The sequence below is a fragment of the Helicoverpa armigera genome, chromosome 25 (genome assembly GCF_030705265.1).
Source record: "Helicoverpa armigera isolate CAAS_96S chromosome 25, ASM3070526v1, whole genome shotgun sequence".
NCBI lineage: Eukaryota > Metazoa > Arthropoda > Insecta > Lepidoptera > Noctuidae > Helicoverpa > Helicoverpa armigera.
The window spans coordinates 2,207,143-2,230,331 of NC_087144.1; the positions used below are offsets into that span (position 1 = coordinate 2,207,143).

At 35.8% G+C, this 23,189-nt stretch overlaps 2 protein-coding genes across 2 annotated transcripts in view; both read right to left on the reverse strand.

Moving 5' to 3' along the window:
- LOC110376619 (orexin/Hypocretin receptor type 1) overlaps positions 1-3,185 on the reverse strand; it is a 106,836-nt gene extending 103,651 nt beyond the window's left edge. The window contains exon 1 of the mRNA XM_049845540.2: positions 2,991-3,185. The gene's annotated coding sequence lies outside the window, so the exon portion shown is untranslated. The remainder of the gene's footprint in view (positions 1-2,990) is intronic.
- Positions 1-23,189, reverse strand: part of LOC110376616 (solute carrier family 2, facilitated glucose transporter member 2) — a 324,460-nt gene that overhangs the window by 181,975 nt on the left and 119,296 nt on the right. The gene's annotated exons all lie outside the window — the stretch shown is intronic.

A 23,189-nucleotide genomic window follows, 5' to 3' on the forward strand; every position in this document is an offset into this window, starting at 1 on the left:
GGTCTTATGTAACAAAGCTATTATGAGTGTAATTAATAGGTCATTTCTAATAAAATATGTTTGTATAACAATGTCAATGTATGTCTGTTACGCTAAACCACTGAACTGATTTGAATAAAATTTGGTACAGAGATAGAGTTGGCCTTGAGAAAGAACATAGGATAGTTTTTATTCCGGACTTTTAAAGAACTCTCCTGGAAACGCGATATAACCGAACTCGGAAGCTAGTACAAAATAAGTGAATTTGTTTTTTTTTACAATAATAAAGCTCTATATGTAATGTTCCACAAATACGTCTGCCTGTTGCAACATTCGCCATTGTTTTAATAAAACATTTGGAACGACAGATGAATGTGACATTATCGATTTTTTGAGACATTTTATTAAGAAACAGCGTATTTTTTGCGACAATGCAATATATTCCTACCAAGGTTTTTTTTTTGCTTTCGTATACCAAGACAGTTTTGTTCAACCGAAAAATTTTATTCACATTGTCACTTTATGACGGAGTTGTCGGATTATCAGCTTCGTTAAATATTGTCCAGAATTACTTTGTCAAAATTGTATTTATTTTAGTGGCAACCACGTTGAGAATCTATCTATACTAATATTATAAAGAGGAAAACTTTGTTTGTTTGTTTGGTTGTAACGAATAGGCTCAAAAACGACTGGACAGTTTTTAAAAATTCTTTCACCATTCGAAAGCTACATTATCCACGAGTAACATAGGCTATTTTATCCCGGTACGGGCAGTAGTTACCACGGGACGCGGGTGAAACCGCGGGAAAACGGCTCGTACTATATAATTCTACAACGTTTTAGCTTAATTATCTATGTATGAAGCCTTTTTTACTTTTAAATGGTGAGAACCAAGCAGATTATCGTCGACCATAGACACATGAGGATTAGTAAATACAAACACACAGACAAAAGAATTTTCTCTATGGACAATCAAGCGTAATTAATCCTAAACATTTTAGTACGTAGGTAACTGTAATATGATTAAACTATAATAATATCTAGATTAAAATAATTTAACTGCTTGTAAAGCAATTTCTTTTGAACGCGTTTTATTCGACAATTATTTTAATTGAAATCGTATTTTTTTTCTTTGTTTACGTTTACATCTTTTTTTTTAGATTTAATATTAAAACGAAATTAGATTTTCAAGTAGTCTCGTGTTCGCCTGAGGCATAAAATATTATTAAATAATACGATTAAAGAATGGAATTTTCTTCGTGGGTGCCAAAAATATCGTCAGACATATTTTATCCCCCCCCGCCCCCCTCTTTAGTTTTAAGGCGAGATTTCACCGGTGTAATAATAATATAGTATAATGTTTCTTCTGGTCTACTCGCTCTAGCAAACAGTCACAAATTGCGTGCGAACCGAACATTATTGAAATGTTCGCGAAATTGCCACCCTTGTACGCGAAGACATTTTAGCTGTAGACTCATGTGGAGTCTACAGCTAAAATCTCAGTGGAGAACAAAATGACTAGCGGAGTTGCCATAACGAAAAATTTACTAAGAAAGTAGCACGCCAACATAGTTGACAAATGTCTCAAAGAACCCGAACGCCTCGTTGGCCCACCTTACGTATTTGACCTAGGAGAAGGCGCCTGACCTACTTGCATTATTGCATCTCTGCTCATCTTACTCTGTGGTCGACACATTTTGGTGGAATCTCGCATCTCGCTATTACGAGTGCCAAGAAGGCGACTAGACTCAACTATATATGGAATATACCCCTAAGAAAAGCATATTATGATCACCTGTCATTTTTATCCTATGTAAGATTGGGTTCCACTTCAACTGAAGGAGTTTCGAGAGGTTCAAGTTGAGCTAAGTAGGGCCTAGTCGTATACCCATGAGTGACACATCAAGAGGTACTGGTCACTGAATATTACAATATTGTTTTTTTTTTTTTTACTGACAATACATTGACTTATGAAATCTTCATATTACGTAGCTGTATGTGTTACACCCGCGTCCCGGGGGAGCTTCTTCCCGTACCCGGATAAAATATCTACCTGTACCCGAATAAAGTATCTAGTGTATGTTACTTTGGGATTATGTTGCTTCCCCATAGTGTAAGAATTTTTCGAAGAGAATTTATTGGATGTCATGAAGAACAATTTCAAAATTAATTCTAGATGGAAAAGTGAGCACTATTGGATGTGAGTGATTTTTATATCACCTCATAGGTTTCATTTTAGAAAAGTTACATTGGTAGGTACTTGTCCGACCTGGATTCGAACACACACACTCGTACAGAGGCAGGCGTTTTAACCACTACGCCACTACTTTTATTTTGTTTAAGTACTAATAGGTACCAAAACAGAGCATTTAAATTAATAATTCACAAGATAAAACAAAAACAACGCAGATTTTAAAATTCGTAGAAAATTCTGAATAATTTCCAAAAAACCGATCATTAGTTTTCGTTACCATACTTTGATATGCAAATGTTATTAAAATTAACTTATCGTGTTACCGAAAAGTTTTCGATATGGCCCACGGTTTCTGCGAAAACTTTCATCTTGTTTTAAATAAAAATCTAACGTTGGGCTAAATAATTGCTTTTCAAAGGTCTAATAACATTGTCTCAGAATTTACTAAATTATGTAAATTGGTATCAATTTACTATTATTAAGTACTTACTGGAAAGTTGAGAATTATTTTAGGTAATGTGATTGTTTTTTTTATGATTTTGGGAAATAATATTTAAGACTCAAAATATCAGAATTTTAAATATGTTGGTACTTAACCAAGTTTTCTTCGTAGGTAATTAAAATGTCAGATATAATTATCGGAATTAAATATAACTTAATTTACTTATATTATAAGTTAATTATATAAAATTATATTTGTAGCAAAAATAAGTATCATCCGTCAGTTTTACTTTTTCACTTTTATTTAAGAAATTCTTTATCTGAACAAAAAGAAAAATTAATACTACAGTTGATTAAACTTAAAAATAAAACTTACCAAAAAAAACTCGAAATTCTTGATATTCACAAAACAAATAAGTTCACAAAATACACACACACACTATTATCAATCCAAAATAGTATTTCAATTTTTATTTCCAACGTCACTTTTTAAAACAAGAACAGAAAATTCGAAGTTCCCGCGAGTTTTTCTCGAACGTGACACGACGACCGATTGACTCAGCCAGTGGTATCAGACTGACTAATATTAGGAAGGAAAGCTTGCGTACCAAAGTAATGTTTGCTAACTGAAAGTTTATGAAAAAGTTAAAAGTATAGATAGTGTATGTTATGAAGGCTTTTGAATGATTTGTAGAATATGTTTTGTTTTGATGTTGCATTGACTAATCCTACTAATATTATAAATTTTCGTTATTCTTTCACGCAAAAACGATTTGGTTGAAATTTTTTGTGTAGATAGGTGATACCCTGGATTAACACATAGGCTACTTTTTATCAACACACCATGCGGGCGAAGCCGCTGGCGGAAGCTAGTATTATATGTATTAATATCAGTTTCTTAGTGGTAGTGTGTTCTAAGTGTTTACGGAAGTTTTGATATTAGATGATAGTTAAGACTATTTTTTTATTGGAAACCATCAAATCTCTCTTCTCGCTGTGGGTGCGCGACTAAAACCCATCATGTTCCTTCGTAAGCCTTTTGTGTACCAGGGCCGCGGTAACTCTTTCGAACAATTTCACAGCCCCGGATTTTTCATTCTATTTCGGTGATGTCCAAGAATTTAGAGTAGGTGGTTCCCACGAAACACAGGTGAAGCCACTGGTGGGAACTAGTATATCATGTAGAAAGTAAAACTTTATGTTATAAACAAATTGATTGAAACTGACTACCTTTAATAGTTTTTGATCGGAAATAACTATTACGTGTAATTACAGAGTTTAAAATTATTTTCGAGCTTAAAAGCTTTGTAACAAATAGAAAATTACTGTTTTATCGTGTAATAGTGAAACAATTATGTATATGTCAATTAAAAAGTTTTGTCATAGGGAAAAGTTAAAAGCCTACAAGGGTAGAATAATTTGTTGATAATATTTTGAGTTTCACATGATAGTACAAAAAACCTTCCAAGTGCGAGTCGCAATCGCGCACGAAGGGGTCCCTACCATTATAATTTAGAAAATGAGAAAAAAAACACGTTTGTTGTATGGGAGCCCTCGAAATATTTATTTTAGTCTATTTTTCAGTATTTATTATTATAGCGGCAACAGAAATACATCATCTGTGAACATTTCAACTCTCTTACTATCACGGTTCATGAGATACTTACCTAGGTACAGCCTGGTGACAGACGGACTTACGGCAAAGGAGCGAAAACATTAGGGTACCCGTTTTACGCTTTGGGTACGGAACCCTAAAAATGGAAAAAAACTTTATCAATTCCGCTACCGGTTTCACTCGCGTCCCAATGGATTGATATGTTTTCAAATCGTATCAGTAATCGTTCCTTGCGATTACCGCGTTCAAGCAAACAAACAAACTTTTCAGCTTTATAATATTAGAAAAGGTAGATAATTTGGTACTTATTGTTATATACGGATTTTCAACCAACTTCCATGAAAGATGCCTTTTTTCTAACACACATTACATATCGATTTTAAAGCTGACCCAAATTTCAAATGTACCTCTCATACAAGAGACGTATTCAAAAGTCGTTTCCTGTAACCATATGTCATCATTTCAACTGTGTACCTCACTTGACATTCCCCTCATTTTACCTCTTGACAGCTAACAACCCTCCCTATTAGTATAGACTCACCGAGCTGTGTAAAAGAAGAGCTTAAGTTTGTCAGCTATATAAAAAACTAATTGGACAAGAAAATAGCGGTCAACTAGCTCTCTTTTATGCACGTTCTCAATAAAAAAAAATATAAAGCTGTAAGTACGCAAAATATAGCAACATTTCCAAAACGTTTAAGTCATAGCAGACCTACCAGATTTGGGAAATTCAAAAATGAAGTTTTAATTTACAAATCTATGTTAATATTATAAAGCTGAAAACACTGTTTATAAGTTTGTTTGAACACAGTACTCCCGGGACCTACTAAACCTATTGAATAAAATTATTTATCGAGGTAGGCTACAGGAAAGTTTTTATCTATTTGCAGAAAGTAGTTCTCACGGAACTCAGTTCAGACACGCTACGTCATCTAATGAGTGTGTCGCGCCACAAAAAAGTTACTTTTGGAAGCTTAGGATATGAGATTCTTTTGAACCTATTGAAGTTCAACCAAAATACTCTTTTGACTGGTATTGCTGATCTGCACAGTTTTGTAGGTTGCACTATAGAAAGGTCTTATAGGCCATTTGTAATGACCGATCTTTTAATTGTTTGTAGCAGTGATCTAAAATCATATTGTGACTGAGCTAATAAAATTACTTTAATTCGTTTCATTTAAATATTACCTAAGAGTGGATTTTTGTTACTTCTTCAAGCTCAAACAAATTGATATTTTTTGTGAACCCCACAAAATAAGTTAAAATAAAAAGTAAAAATCATCAACCTTTTTTACCAACATACATATTTAAACGACCTTACAAAAATTGCTTATTTATTAACTGGTCCAAGATCTAAATGAAATTAACTGGCGACTACCCACGGTCTGCCTATCATTGTCATAAGGTTCTGACGTCAGAACTCAATGGATCCAATCAATCATAATTTTGGCACACATTCGTTAGGCCGGACACACATTGACGGCAATCGACGGTGACGTATTTTTAAGTGACAAATAATACTTGACTGGCTACCGCTTAAGGTTTTACCTAAATTGGATGAAGGCAAGGTGGAAAAACTACTTAATTAAAATGGCATTTATGTTATTCCAAAGGATAATCATAGCCAATTTTCATTAAAATCAGTTCAACTGTTACAGCGTGATTGAGGATTTAAAAATCTGTACACCAAAACCCATTTTGCGTACATAATACTCGTAAGTAGTATTGAAATAAACGTGTAATTCAATATAAAAAAACTTTCCCGTCATTTATTTTTTTAACTTGAATTCCAAAATCTATCTGATTATCATAATCTGTAAAAACAACGTCTATTTTCATTATGTTAACTTATATTTTTACTCAGTACTTTACAATGAACTGCCGTGAATGAGCGCCTGCCCTAAGACGCGATTTCGTACGAAGACCTATGGGAAAACTCGAATTGAAATACCACAAATCAATTTCATTGTTTATTTGTTATCTGAATTAATTCCCGGAGTTCAATTTCGTATTTTTATTATTATGTATTAGATTTGACACGATAACATGCTTTTTATTCTAAAATTAGCTTCCATCAGCCGTTTCATCTTATCTATACTAATCTTTACTTAGTATAATAGAGAAGCAACTTTTTTGTTTGTTTATTTATAACCTGTAGTATCGTTTAAATAAAAGTTTATTTAGTTTAACCTAAAAGGCTCCGAAACTAGTGAATACTGTTACAGCCTTTTTAGCGTCCCACTGCTGGGCTGTGGATTCCTCTCACACGGAGAAGGATTGAGCGTTAATCACCACGCTTGCTCAATGCGGGTTGGTGATTACAGACTTTATAGTCCAGGTTTTCTGAAGATGTTTTCATTCACCTTTTTTATCAGCCATTGGCGTGTAATATACTTAGAAAGTACATACACACTTAGAAAAGTTGCATTGGTACTTGCCTGACCTGGAATCGAACCCACACCCTTATACTCGAGAGGTTGGTTCTTTACCCGCTAGGCCACCCACTACGACTCAAACGAAACAACTGAATACATATGAAAATTCCCATGGGAGTGAAACTGTGGGAAAACGGCTAGCTATCTAATGAATTAAGATGTAATTTGAAAATATTCTATTTTATTTAATAGGTACAGATAAACTAGACAGGTTAACAAGATACTGTTAATTTTTTTAACAATAGACAGTGTATAAATTTCAGATCCAATTACAGCTGAACACAGCCTAATCAAAAAGCCATGCTATGTTCTATAAAAATAAAGATATAGTTACTGAAAAGAAAGAAAAATAAAGAATAACTTATTTTAATGAGATATAAACTAACATAATTTGGGTTTTACAATCTTTGCTAATGGTAAGAACATGTTTTTTAAAGAATATTATAAATAACATAATTTCGTGTTGTGATCTTTTAAAACTAATAGACAGACATGTGTTGCTGGGGAGTTTGTTGCGCCACTTCTTCTTCCCATCAAAAACACATAGGAAGTGGTGAAGGGTGGGTGTTTTTGGGGGCTGTATTCATGTGATTTTGACGTTCTAAAAGTGATTTTCAGCCTACTTTGAATAGATGCTTTTTGGTCTAATTTGAGCAATCATAATTGCGTAGAAAAGATTGAGAATATTAGTCAAATTCGCTAATTTGCCCTTTGAAAGATGATCAATGCTAAAACAAAGTCCTGAAGGTCAAATTGTTAAAGTCAAAAGTTACATTTAAATGCTATTTACCAAAATATAAAGTTAATCTGCATTTGTTAAAACTTTTAAGTAATTTAATTACTGGCTTACAAAAACAAATCCCTTTGAACTTCAGTGACAGTGTTAATGACACATTTTTTAGATTTTTAGACTGATGCGAAAAAAATCAACAAAAAAGTTAAACTGGCTGCCTTTCGCATGTATGCAAATCATTATATCGGGTGTGTTGTACCTAATCACTAAACCTAACAATAAATCTGACAAATAGTCTTACCAAGGGCTTTACCCTTTAAGGCGAAGACTGTAACTGGGTTGAGGAGGTCTGATAGAGCAGTCGCTCCTTGTAAAACACTGGTACTCAGCTGCATCCGTTTAGACTGAAAGCCGATCCCAACATAGTTCGGAAAAGGCTCGCTAGATGATGATTACCTAACCACTATTATTACTATGACATAAGCAGAGTAATACTATGCCAACTCAAACCGTTTTCCCCTTTTTTTAATAAGTATGCCATTCAAATAACTATCCTATTTTCTCATAACATTTTCCTATATCAAAAAGAGGATTATTTTATTTTCTCGACGTGATAATCCCCGGGGTTCCAGGAAAATACTTTGCTGAGGGAAATAATCATTGCAAGGAGATAAATCTTATCCTGTTTACAAAGAGTCTGCCGACGCGATTTGTCCAGTCTTTTCACTTACTTACTTCGTCAAAGCTTTTCTGATATTTCCTTACATATTTTAATCTACACGCTAGATAATAATTGGCCGCCAGTTTTTTTTTTTTTTTAATAAAATAAATGAATCATATAGTTAACCCGATTTATCATGCTATGTTACTTTGTCATAATTTTTACCCGACTTCCCAAAATGGAGGTTCTCATTTTCTTCGGTCCTGAAAAAGGTATAATGTTCTATCTATCAACGCTTTCACACTGGCGGATTTTCAGTTCCGTCCTCTCAGTCCGTCTGTCACCAGGCTGTATCTCATGAACCGTGATAGTTAGAGAGTTAAAATTTTCACAGATTATGTATTTCTGTTGCCGCTATAAAAATGCTGAAAACTAGAATAAAATAAATATTTTGGGGGGTTCCCATACAACGAACGTAAATTTTTTGCTTTTTTTCTAAATAATGGTACGAAACCCTTCGTGTGCGACAAAACTCAACTACAAACTCTTCAGTTTTGCAATAATTTTCTTCAATAGGCATTTGCCCGAATTATCATATATCATCATTAAACAGAGTAAACATGGGGGCAGCACAATATAAATATTTTGTTCCTTGAATAAAGTGTCTACATTAATGTATTTTTTTCGGACTTTCCCAGTCCTGTCCTTTTTCATAAGACTTAACATTCTTCACTATTTTGACTTTAAGATATTTTTGTCAAAAGAGATTTAAAAAATGTGTTAACTTCCGCTTACGAGGTAGCTATTCGAGGTATTTAATATGTTATTGCCTGGAAGTGTAGATAATAATATTTTGTTCCATACATAATTGAGTCATACCATACTATCATAATAAAAATAAGAACAATTTCCTAAATAATTTGTATTTTATTCAATATCAACATCGGCTCTTGAAACCTAATAATTAATAACTTACTACATTAACTTTGTGCGAAATGCTATTAGGATGAGGCCTTTTCTGTACATGTATTAAGTTACCGTAGCCCAGGGGTTAGATGCTTCTCAAGTGTTTCTACTTACAATCTTTATTTTGGACTCATGCCAATGACTAACAGTAATACGTGAATATCCTAACCCTCCTGACATGGCCTTTCAACGTTGAACAAATACAATTTTTTATGCTCATGGGTCATATCTATTAAATCTATGCTTTTTATTTACTAAATATACATATCTTATATTGGGTGTGTCGTACCTACCTAATCACATTAAATCCTGTCACATATAATCCTACTAATATTATAAACGCGAAAGTTTGTATGTATGGATGTTTGTTACTCTTTCACGCAAAAACTACTGAATGAATTTTAATGAAACTTTACAATAATATAGCTTATACGTCAGAATAACACATAGGCTTCAATTTGTAAACATATTGTTCGAAATACTAAACCTGCGCAGACGAAGTCGCGGGCACCAGCTAGTAATTTATAATAATCTATGGCGAATTGTAAAAAAAAAATTACTTAATTCATTCAGTGGTTTGGCCACAACAGTCATTTTTCGTTTTCATAATTTACAACATTCTGTTGTGTAAAGCAGAGATAAAGTTAGGAGTATTAAACGTTTTGACCAGTTGACAGCTGTCAGTTTTCAAGGGAGAATTTCAGTTGTTGGTTTATAAGGTATTTATCTATGGGCCATTGATGACTGAGAATAAAGTTTTTTCAAAAATGAATAAAATTATACGCAGAGGGACCAAAACTGGGCTAAAAACGACGTTAAAAAAAAGATGTCCATTTTTAGTATGGCCACCCTAATCTTGTGGGTGGATAGATATTGGTGCATATTATTTATGTTACTGGCAACCCACGGACAAGGTCTTAAGCCTCGGGATGGAATGTAAGGACAGCCGTTTATTTATAAACTTTTTAAAAATAACTGTTTTGCGAAGAAAATTTTGTTTTCGTGAAAAATACTTTTATTATATTAACGTTATTCACAGAAACTGCGTTATATTGTAAGACGTACAAATAATAACAAAATAACATACCTACTTTGTCATACTTATAATTCTGAATGATTTTGTAATGATACAGTTTGTATTTATTAGTATAATGTACTCAATTTTAGAAACAATCCGAAATTAGAAACAATTACAAACAATTTTAGAATAGTAGGTAGTTGGAATAGCTTTGTAACTTTTAAAACGTTAAACGTTACTATTATGAACCCAGTGAAAAAAATAAAAGATTGTTTTCAAAATATATGAGGAAGTATTTTTTCTGGAAAAACAGCGAGTGCATTTCAAAACAAAATTCCTCAGAAATTCTTTGTCTATTTGATCTTTCGCATTTTTCAGAAAATTGCAAACCTACCATCTCACATTTCTGACATTTTCCTGTATACCTGTACATACATTTTTGTTTTGGATTTTAATAAAGCTAATTCTTTACTACCGTGTCCGTTCAAATTCTCAAAGAATTATGTTATGACTTAGAAGAAAGCTAGCTGTGACTGCAATCTAAAAATCTAACAGTAGCACAAACCTTTTTCAGGAAAGTATATAAAAAACTTGAGCTTCAGAAAGTTCCATTCGATGGGACGGCAATCCGACACGACTGGAGAGAGATCAGGCGCCTGAGCGACATTAGCATGCTTTCACGACCCCGCGCCGGCAAGCTCGGGATGATCCAGGAATTGAACCTGAGTCTCTATACACAGCAATGGAATGTGACTACAGGGGCCCGATTCTCCTAATGTCAAAATTGAATAGAAATCGAATCGCACTAGCAGTCTTAACCATATCGGGCATTCTGCTACTAATATAAGACCAATCGTATTCCAACGACATTCGATTGGTTTGCAATTGGTCTGCTATTTTGGTGATTTTGGTCTATACGGTAGTTTGCTCTACAATCATATGGCAATCGTAAATCATTTGCAGACAAAATGATTCATTATTGAATGACAGAAAAGGATAAAAACGTTTATTTCCAAGAAAAAATTGCGGAATGCCACATTTACTTCAATCGTAATCGAGTCATGATTGGATCGCAGTCGAATGTGAATCATATGTCGCTTAAGTAAAATTAGGAGAATCGGGCCCCAGTACTATTACACTAGTAGTGTATAGTCATCTAACGCATTGAGCGCAAAAAATTGCTGTCCAACTGGTTGCTAACAAAATTTTCACAGTGAGATATTTCCTTTTGAATATTTACTTCATTTATTTACACTTACCCTGCAAACTGAATAATAAGGATGCAATATGTTTAAACCAAAGTATTTTTAATATATATATTTTTTCTTTCATCGTCTGCCTAGACTTCTCCATTAGGTATGTCGGGTTCGGCTTCCAGTCTCACCGAAAGCAGCTAAAAACACCAGTGATTTACATGTAGCGACCGTAATATCCTAATTTATTTAATCTTTATTCATGCCATGACAAGGTCAATCCGTAAGAATATTGTTACAAAGAAATCAGGTTAATTTCTTTTTCACTGCACTTAATCAATACCTTTCAAATAATTTCCATATCTATGGGTACATTTTCTTTATGCCAATTCTTACCTCCCGTACAAAAGAACTTGCCGAATACAACAAAGGAAAAAATCTATTCAGAATTCCCTTTGCCAATCCTATCTTAAAGTAAAAAAAAATGTATATGGTTCCGTACAATGCTTTCCTATAACTGCCTCGTTGGTCTAGTTATCGCATAGTGCGACTGCTGTGAACGAATTTCTCGGATGCGATTCCCGGGTCAGTTCGAAATAGGTGTGTGAGTTTTATAAAATTGTGCAAGGCAGTTCGGAGCATATAAATTGGTGATTGATACACCCGTGCATCGGAGAACACGTTAATGTCGGTCCTGCGCCTGATCTCTCTGCGGTGGTGTCGGATTGCCGTCCCATCGGGCTATGAGAGTGATGGAATAGAGAGTGCACCTGTGTCTGCACTATAATCTATTTCAGCTATTTATATTAGAACAGCCGATATGATACTTACTTTTATTTTTCATTGTTTTTACTTACTTACATTCATAACAAAAATATAAACACGACATGGTACGAAGAGATCAATCTTACCGATTAAGGAACGGATCCCTAAAAAAATATCACGGGATTGTAGGTGAAAATATATGTATACACACCTACTTTCGGCAACAATAAGCATGTAGGTATTATTATCGTTTTCTATAGAAAGTTCTTTCCGTGTTATTGTGTGGTCTGCGGCTCTCGATACGGTAAAGATGTTAGTGTGACACGAATTCATCCTTGTCATTGTATTTTGAATCCCTGAGCGAGCGGATGTATATCTGTGTAAGTATTTATTATTTTTGCAGTTTTATAGATATTTAAGTAAACTGAGTTCAATAATAATGAGATCTAAAATTATACATAATATGTATACTTCTAGACTTAAGTATAGAATAATAAAGAGGAAACAGTTTTTTTGGTTGTACCCTAAAGGCTTGGAAACTACTGAATGTGAAGAGTTTTGTGGGAAAGCTACACAGTCCCCGAGAAAGTAACATAGGCTATATTTTATCCCGGTGCGGAAAGAAGTGAAACTGTGGGACAGCAGCTAGTCCAGGATAAACATAAAAGGCTTGTGTTTAACAACCACCCAAAAAAGTACCTATTTTACTACCAAAAAAAATCTAAACGGTTACCAAAATGGATAAACGGTCACCAAATAACGTTTCCAAAAATATTATTAGATAAAACAATTTTTTCGTATTATTGACTACTGAAAAAATATATGGACGCCTTTAAAATACACTTTAGACCAAATATTATATATTGTCACTACTTAGATGTTACCAATTATGTAATACCATGACTCCTAATTTGGTCATTTTTGTTAGACTAAAAAAGCTAACGATCGCTAGAATATTTTCCAAATACCAATTAATATACTAGGGTTCCCAAACGTACGTCGCTTATTTATTGTTATATGTATGAATTTGTGTGTAACTCAGTGCGTTTAAAATGTAAGCACGCAACATGCAGCAAGCATGGCTTCTGTCACGGCTCCGGCGCTGCAGGGCTCCGGCGGTGCCATGCGAGCTTATCGTCGCAGATGGTTTTCACGCTCACCACCGCAGCTTCGGCTTGCTGGCCGGCTCGGCCAGCCAGCCTCAGCCGCAGCGGCAAGCCTTAAAACTACCTGCGCCTCAGCTCGCAGGCCGCCTCGCCCCTCTGCGCCTACGCGGTTTTGAATTGCACTCTAGGGGTAGGGCAGACAAGACTACGTGGAGTCGGTTTTGCAGCGATTCGTTTTCGTCGCTATTTTTGGTGGTAATATTAATCTTTTAGTTGGACAGAATTTGGTGACCATTAATCCATTTTGGGAACCAAAAATAATATTTGTGCGAGATTTGCGATTTTTCTGATGTTATTTTATTTTTTTTGGAGTTGTTTATTTTATTTGGTGCCTCAGCTTAGAGTCTTAAAAATATTTTTGGTGACCGCCTAAATTATACCCAACATAAAATAACCAAAACCTTATGTGCAGCTGCAAAAAATTACAAATTCATATTTAAAAAAGTGTGAAAGTCTGTATGTCCGTCCGTCCATAGACCAATTTGAAAGTACTTATCAGTACATACATATCTGGGTACTGACCAGTAAATTCAATGCTTGCAATTTAACCCAGTAGACGGGAAACCGACCTCAACATAAGATAAAAGTCTAGGCAGATGACCACACGCTTTAACAGAATACTATGGAAATCATCAATATAGATAGGAATTGACCCTAAAATCACGTGACTCAGTCAACTTTGCTCTCCTTTATCATCAATCATTAAGCTACAATGATTCTTTGTTCATAATATGATTCATTTGAACTCGATACCTATGCCTAAGTACCTATAGGAATTTGCGACGCGAATATTTCTCTGATATATGACGTATTGAAAATAACTAAATAAGAAAATTAATTATAAAACAATAAGCAATATTTGGAGGGTATGTTAATTCATTAGGCTTTTCTCATCATTACTTTATACTAGGTTCTGCCCGCGGCTTCGCCCTCGTAGTGTGTTGATAAAAACAGCCTGTGTATTAATCCAAGGTATCGCCTATCTACATACTAAATTTCAACCAAACTGGTCCAGCCGTTTTTGCGTGAAAGAATAACAAACATACATCCATACATTCTCATAAACTTTCACATTTTTATATTATTAGTAGTATTATAAATGCGAAAGTTACTGTCTGTCTGTTGCACTGTCAAGCTAATGCTACTAACCGATACACAGATAGCCCAAAAAAAGAGAGTCTGAAAAAGTACATAAGCTACTTTTTAACCAGGTGCGGGATATAGTTCCCTCGGGATACGGGTGGAGCCGCGTGGAACAGCTAGTTAGCAATATAAACAACCTTAAATTAATCGTACGTAGTCGTTCAATGTAGAAAAGACAAAGATTCCCATTCACCTTGTTTTGCAATGAAATGCATGGACATTGTGAATGGGAGACCTTATTCTTAGTTCAAAGTTCAAGCTTGTATAATGTACTTAATATAGTTTAGGTTTACTGATGCGTATTTTGAACCTACAATAACAGTCAATGAAAAGTTCTTCTTCCGAGCCTTTTCCCAACTACGTTGGGGTCGGCTTTCAGTCTAACCGGATGTAGCTACCAGTGTTTTACAAGGAGCGACTGCCAATCTGTGACCTCCTCAACCTAGTTACCCAGGCAACTTGGTTAGACTGGTGTCAGACTTACTGGCTTCTGACTACCCGTAATCACTGCCAAGGATGTTCATTGACATACGGGACCTACAGGTTAACGTGCCATTCGAAACACAGTCATTGGTGTCCAAAATATACTTAGAAAGTACATACAAACTTAAACGATCAAAAAAAAATAATGCGCTCCCCGAGTGTACTAGGTACCTACTTCCTGTACTCGGATATAAACTACTAGCCAATTTTCCGAATTTCACTCACGTCCCGGGGCAAACTACTGCGCGTACCGAGATAAAATACAGCCTATGTTACTCGGGAAGAGTGTAGCTTTCCAACAATGAAAGATTCTTTCAAATCTGTTCAGAGGTTTTGGAGCCTTTAGTGTACCAACAAACAATATGTTTCCTCTTTATTATAATACTATATAGTATAGTATTATAATAAAGCGAGAAGCCGAAAATCGATCTCAGTGGCGTGCACTTGGAGAGGCCTATGTCCAGCAGTGGACTGCGATAGGCTGATGATGATAATGATATAGTATAGATGCCTAGATTATCCCTTAGTAAATGTGTTATCTAACGCCCATTTTCCTTAAGGCGAGGAAGTGGTCAACAATAATTCCATAACCGGCACGCGCATCTAAGGCGCCAAAAGGGGTCGGGGCGTCTGAGCGGGGCGAGGATAACAATACGCGCGCTAGCTTATAACTAAAAGTCGTAAGCGACAAAATGGTTTTGTAATTTTATTATTTAGAAATGATAATTTGATAAAAAATCCTACTACAATTTTAAAGAGTATGTATATACTCAACTACTAAAAAAGTTAAGAGGCTTTAATCGGTCCCGTTTGCCCATAATATGTGAATCTCTTTTTAAAAAGAGGTATGTTTGATATATTTTTCTCTGTTATAAAAGTTACCTAATCATGTTTCTACAACTAACAAAATAAGGTTTATATCATGAACTTTCAGGTAACCAAGTTGTATTTTGATCCGTTTTGTATTTACTGAGAAAAATTGACATCCTTGGCGCCAAAAATTCCAATTCGTCCTCTTAACATACATACAATTAGGATAATGTAAGATGAAGGTAAAAAAAGGACATTCAATTACGTTTAACCAGGAAAATATGTAGTAGTAGCAACTATTCAAAAAGCTTCTTATTGAAATAATTCACTTTAAAGTATTTGTATAACTTCTTCTTCTTACCACTCGGGCTACAGGTTTAATCACCTAGCAAGCCGTCAGAGTTTTCTCAAATCCGCCTGACGGTCTCTGACGTGGAATTGTAACACAGCTGCTACTGAGTAGCATTCGGAGACGGCTTTACGTGCCCTCCCAGGCGTGACACCGCCAACTTCCAGACTCTGAGCGTCAAAGCAAATATATACCATAACAAGCAAATATCATCATCATCTGTCTAGCCTTACCCCAATATAGTTGGGGCCAGCTTAACCGGGTGCAGTTAAGTGAGCCACGGCCAAGCAAGTATAATAATATTATTTGGTTAAGCAACTTTGGAAAAAATGTATTGTACGTAGTAGGTACACAGGATCCCTTCTAACCGATTTCACCCACAAAAAAGTAACAAAATATAAGAAACTATTAAAGATAGATATTACCCACTCATTCGGAATATCCTATCAGTATTTGGTCTTCAATTTTCTAGATCAGTTCACATAGACAGACCTTGTTCATTTGATGTGGTAATAAAATCGATTGCTTATGTAATATTAATATCCTAGCTAGTTATTTATTAGATTATTTTATCGTACTGATGTTTGCATGTAAAGTCCCTTAGCCCAGCTTTGAGGAAAATGTATGTACTCGCATATTCGGTAATTTCTTACGCATTGAATATTGAGTATCTACTAACTTATTCCGGCGGTTTTACCAATAACCCGTGGGAACTATCTACTCTCGTATAAAAAGTAGCATATAGCTTTTCTAGATAAATGGGCTACCTGATACTAATATATTTTTTGAATTGGGCCTGTATTTCCCAAGATATCTTTGTGAAACTTTACTGTGGAAATATGTATACATCACATACAAATACTACATCTATGTGAATTGCCTAATATGAATAAACCTACATAAAAAAGTCAATCATCAGAATCAGCCAATCTTCACCAACTTCTGAACAGCAGAGCTAGTCAAATAGTCCCTTTTAAGATTTTCGCTCGCAATTCCCATTAAAAAGAGCTCGCGGTATCTCAATGACAATATACCTTTGACGTTTATTGTAACTGTCAAAGCAACTTGTGTTCATATTCATTATTTAGGTAAGTAACGGTGTATCTACACGGTGCATGAAGCTTGCTCATGTTGAGGCACATGCGCAGGTTACGTGCATTTTAAAAACTGCTATAAATAAAGCAAAATACCAAATACCCACCCGCGTGCTCTTGTCACTAGTCAATTATCACTTACGCATGTTAACTTGCTCCAGCTACATTCACCGTGGAGACGCGCCCTCATGTCTCAAGTAATTGTCAAATATCTAGCAATTCATACCACAGCGACGAGCCTATTTTCTCTAGACCAAAACACCACTTCTCATATCTCATAGTGCCTTGACCCAACTACTCTAATATTACGATTTTCACAAAACCTATCAAGTGCTATTACTAACACCGAAATATATTATTAGGCAATTATAATGAGAGTTCTGAGTACGATAATGAGTTCAAATACTTTAGGGTCCTCCCCTATTACAAGAAGATGTAAAGTACCCACGGCAGATAAGGTGTAAGAAGGTCAAGATACATAACTCTGCGACTTGTAAGTGGCACAAAGCTAAAGGTGCTCACACATTTGTTCGAGCCAAACGCTGAACGAGTCACGACTCATCAAGTAGGTGTAGTAAGTAAGAAATAGAGAAAAGCTAAGTATAAGTCAAAGCCGCGCAGACCGATTGATCAAAAAGTTAAGCAACGCTTGTCGCGGTCAGTTCGTGGATCTTGTCGCAACGAGCTCAGTGTTTTGGATGGTACCGGCTGTCATTTGAACATCTTTAGCAGTAGTTACGGGTAGTCAGAAGCCAGGAAGTCTAAAAAACAGTCTAACCTAGGGGTATTGGATTGCCCAGGTAACTGGGTTGAAGAGGTCAGATAGGTAGTCGCTCCTTGTGGCACACTGGTACTCAGCTGCATCTGATTAGACTGAAAACCGAACCCAATTGGGAAAAAGCTAGGCAGACGGTCTGTAAGTAAAGAAAAATCGCAATAATTTCCTGGAATATGTAGTGTATATTTTGAAACATAAACAGCTGTTAAATCAATGTGACCACTCGCCACGAGAATACAGAATCAATTAAAATGTATTCGATTGAATCACGCATTTAATAAAACGTGCTCCCAAACAAAACATACTTAGCTTACGCTATGTAGGACGGATTGCAATATTAACCCAAGTGGCATTAATTTGCTGATCCATATCGGTCAATGTTTCTTGAAGTTGCTAAGGCCCAAGTTTTCCGATAACATAAACGTAATTTTCTTAAGGGTGCGTGCTCTTTAGCGCAAACTCATGCAGGGCTCGAACGAACGCAGTTCGGGGACAGTCCGCAACCTGCCTGCGAGCTGCGCATTAGCCAAATGTGAACGCACCCTAAAATGTCGTTTTTTTTAAAACAGCTGCTTCCTATTCAATTTACAAAGTAAACATTCGGTATAAGAAAAAGCTAACGTTTGTGTGACAGCGAGACATTTTCATGGAAAAATGTGAATGAAAAAACCCGGAAAATGTGCTACAATTGACAATAAAATTTTAATTATAATAAGTGTATCTTTTTAGCGCATTGTTTGCAATTTCGTCTAGACTTCAAGGTTTCTGTACAGATGCATTATAAGTTTTGTAATGGCTCACCTTGATGGCTTACAATGACCCGCAAAAGTAAATGAACCATACCTTTTTTTTACGACGTCAAAAATCATCAAAAATGACCCCTCCCGCTGTGGGTTAGCAGCGCTGAGGGAGTGTCAGACTCTTCCTTCGTAGGCCTTTTATGTACCATGGCCGCGGTAACTCTTTCGAACAATCCCGCAGCCCCGGCAAAAATTAACCATACCTGCAGTGTTTGTGAATATACATGTACATTGTCTTTGTATGTATATGCTCGGGAGCACCCAAAGGCCAAGTCAGTTAATGGGGAGTTTGTTCCACCACTTCTTCCTAGGAAAAACACATTGGAAGTGGTGAAGGGCGGGCGTTTTGGAGGCTGCCTTCAAAAAGTGCTGATTTTCAGCCAATAAATTACTTTTTATCTTATCATACAAAGACATAGTCTAATCATACAGTCATCGCTGCCTCAATGGTCTAGTCACAAGCAAGACTGCTCGACACCAGGTCTCAGTTTCCTAGGTCGGGCCTAAATCGCATTGTGGATTTTATAAACTTTCACAAAGCAGCTCATAGTCTGGAAGTTGGTGATTGATTCACCCGTGCATCGGAGAGCAGTTAATGTCACTCCTGCGCCTGATCTCTCTTCGGTCGTGTCGGATTACCGTCCCATCGGGCTATGAGAGAGAAGGAATAGTGAGTGCACCTGTGTCTGAGCAAATGCTGGTGCACTATAATATAATATGTCCTGCGCAGCTGACTGATCTCATATGAGAACAGCCACCGTGACTGAAATCGGCCTTGGACGCCATTCTTATCTAGCTCACCTGGTTTCGGGCACCTACTTATTTTTATTTTTGTTAAAATTAATAGCATTACCTAGCGTATGATAAGTATAAACCAACCTTATTATTTACAATTTGTCGTTCTTCATTCATAAATAGTTAGGTACGTCAAAGAGTTGTTCGAATGCGTTTATTCATGGACTGCGCAAACGGGGTAGCTTCTAGAACAGTCCAGACAGGATTGGGGTAAATAACTACTCTGAAACTGAACGCTTTTAATATATTATTCATTTATTTCCCAATAAAATTATTTTTTAATTTCTCGAAAAACATGGATATTACGGCTTAATTTCACTGTCAATTTCTAAAAAAAAAACTGTTCTTTTTACTTTCTGTCTCCGGTGATTTACCTGTTCAAAAGTAAACAGTTATTTTAAGAAAACCACGTTTACAATACTATATAAGTACCTACGTATATATTCGGTACTTTTTGACTACAATATGAGTCACTATCCGTCAATGCCTTCTTCTCAAACAATACACTATCTTAAAACATTCATATACAGTCAGCATCAAAATAGCTGAACATATCAACATTTTCAAAAGTGCTCAACAAACATTGTATATCAAACAACAAACAAAATGTATATCAAGGTTTTTGTATATCAAATGCTAACAAAGTAAAGGGTGGGTAATTTCTTAACAACACAAATGCCAAAAGCTTAACATCCTAATTTTAGTAAAAAGTAGATAAATAATCTGTTAAGTTATCAACGACACGTGCTAGCAGTTTTGAAAATTTTAATTTGTTCAGCTACTTTTGATGCTGACTGTACATCCATTGCAATTCATGTACAGTCGTGACCAGCATAATATCAAGCGCACAGGAATCCCCGTTTACGATTTTCCTCACAAAGTGTTAAGTATGCTAATTGGGCAACTCCTAGGTGAGTAATAGCCGTATGAGACTTCCGATCAAAGGTTAAGCAACGCTTCGTGCTGTCGGCTCGTGGATGGGTGACCGTGTTAGTCTAGCTAAAAGTCATTAGGTATAACCCAGATTTAATTCGAAAACAAAACCTTTGACGTGTTTTCGTTTTAGTTAAAGGTAAGGCGTCAAAAATACTGACAACCAATATTACCACAAGTAGGGTAGGTATCGAATGTCATTATATTGAGCTAGCTAGGAAGACGCTATGTAAAATAGATTAGCTGCATCCTTTTAGACCGGGAACCCGAAGTTATGAAAGTCAGGAAAAAGCTAGATTAAAAGGCTTTTTTAGCGATACAAATACTGAAAACTGAAACAGAATATATATACATACATTTTACTCTACAAAAAACGTGATATTTTGACCATTTTCTAGACCACTCGATGAGCTAGTCCGATTTGGATTTGGCCGGGCGGGTCTTATTACATACACTTTGATTATCAAGCAGTAACTGGGTAGACCAGCTGTGTTATTGAATATATTTTTTTTATACTGTCTTCTGCCGGCGGTTTCACCTGCGTCCCGGTGGTGAAAAAAACTCTATCTCCCCTCCAATTTTCTGCTTAAATGGCTCAGCCATTCTTGAATTATGAAATGTGTAACTAACACTACTTTCTTTTATAGAATAAAGAAAGGTTTAGTAACATTATATTATGCTGTAGGATATTGATAACGTACTTACTGGGTAAGATTATTGCAGATAGGAATCCCCTGTGCGTTATCTTTAATGTTATGCTGACCCTAGGACTCACGCTTTGTTTAATTGCATTGATAACGGCTGTATTTACCCACTGATAATAATGTATTATGAGAAATCATTTTGTAAATGAGTTGGTACAGGTTGAGTCAAAACCAATTTATAAGGGTTCTTTAATTTGCAGTAAACTAGGACTTTTCCGTGTCTATTTTTTTTTACACTAATTCAATAATAAAAACTTCAGTCCCAAAAGAATTTAGTTTTTCGGGAATCGAACTTGCTTCCCACAGCACGGTGTGTCAGAGGCTTAGGCCCCCATTGGTTAGTGTATATGTAGCCAACGCCCCTTATGCGGCTAATTTAACTAAAGCAATTTTAAGCCTAAGCCTAAGCCACCGACCCGTCATAAAACTTTTCTTTAAGCTATATCTGGCCAGACTGAAAGCCGACCCCAATATAGCTCAGAAAAGGCTAAGAGGCTAGTCAAATAGATTCGCTGGGTATGCCAAATCTGAACTGGATCTCAAAATATTTTTAGTTACAGTTCAGTTCAAAATTAAAATATTTTTCTTTTCTTAGAAATGCAGAACTTTGATAAAGGCCAACGACGGCCTAGAATAAACTGGAAGTAAGAATTTACTGTTACTGTTACTGTTACAGCCTTTTTTATCGTCCCACTGCTGGGCACAGGCCTCCTCTCACATGGAGAATTTGAAGTTGGAGAAAGTTGTTTTAAGTCTTTGTATATTTTATTTCGAAATTTTATTTCAAAATTTTTACGAGTAAAATAATATACTAAAAATAAAATATTCTTGAAAACAGCAACCTGTATAATCCACTTCACATTTAAGTTTAACGTATTCTTAATCTATTTAGCAATTAAAAAGATGATGATTTTCATTATACATCGATACTGTGATTTTTTTAATGATCTATAATGATATATATGGCCGCGTATCATGCGCACGAGCGATTACCAATCGCGTGATTGCTAGTTTGGATAATTTTAAACACATCTTAAAAACTTAAATCTAATATCTAATTTAATATACTAACTTACTACCTACTCCGGCTGTCACTGAAGATCCTTGGCAGTCGTTACAGGTAGTCAGAAGCCAGTAAGTCTGACACCAGTCTAACCTAAAAGTCTAAGGAGTATTGCGTTGCCCGGGCAACTGGGTTGAGGAGGTCAGATGGGCGCTCCTTGTAAAGCACTGGTACTCAGCTGCATCCGGTTAGACTGGAAGCCGACCCCAACATAGTTGGGAAAATGCTCGGGAGATGATGAATTTAATATAGCTACTGAAACAGAAATAAGGAAAATAAAAACATATACCTACTACTATCCTTTTGCAATAATGTAGGCTTCAAAGTTTTCCTCCACATCTCTGTCGTCCCAGTAAAGTGCCCAGAAGCACAGATTACTAAATACTTACTATTTCCAGAAGGCTGGCAGAATTGCCACTCTGTATGACTATGCTATGTCACACTTAACGTGACCAGGGAACTTTATCCTCTGGTTAAAGAAATAGCATTGCGATGTCCTATTCTTTGACCAGAGAATAAGCCAGTCCTCTGGTCATGCGAAGCGTAGGCCACTTTTGTCACTATTTCAAGAGATATGTCAAGAGACCTTAAGTCGAGTCCATGGTCTGAGCGTCTCAACCCCCAAATATCTTGAACAACGAGGCTTACGCTCGGAAGAACATTTAACACTATCAAACTTTTTATGTTATCTTCATGTCACAGTTGTTTTAAATAATTTAAGGCCCCGGAAAGGCATTTTTATCATCAAATCGTTATTCACACGTCACAATTCTATTAAGGCGAGGAATTGGTCAACAATAATTCCATAACCGGCACGCGCATCTAAGGCGCCAAAAGGGGTCGGAGCGTCTGAGCGGGGCGAGGATAACAATACGCGCGCTAGCTTATAACTAAAAGTCGTAAGCGACAAAATGGGTTTGTAATTTTATTATTTAGAAATGATAATTTGATAAAAATTCCTTCTACAATTTTAAAGAGTATGTATATACTCAACTACTAAAAAAGTTAAGAGGCTTAAATCGGTCCCGTATGCCCATAATATGTGAATCTCTTTTTAAAAAGAGGTATGTT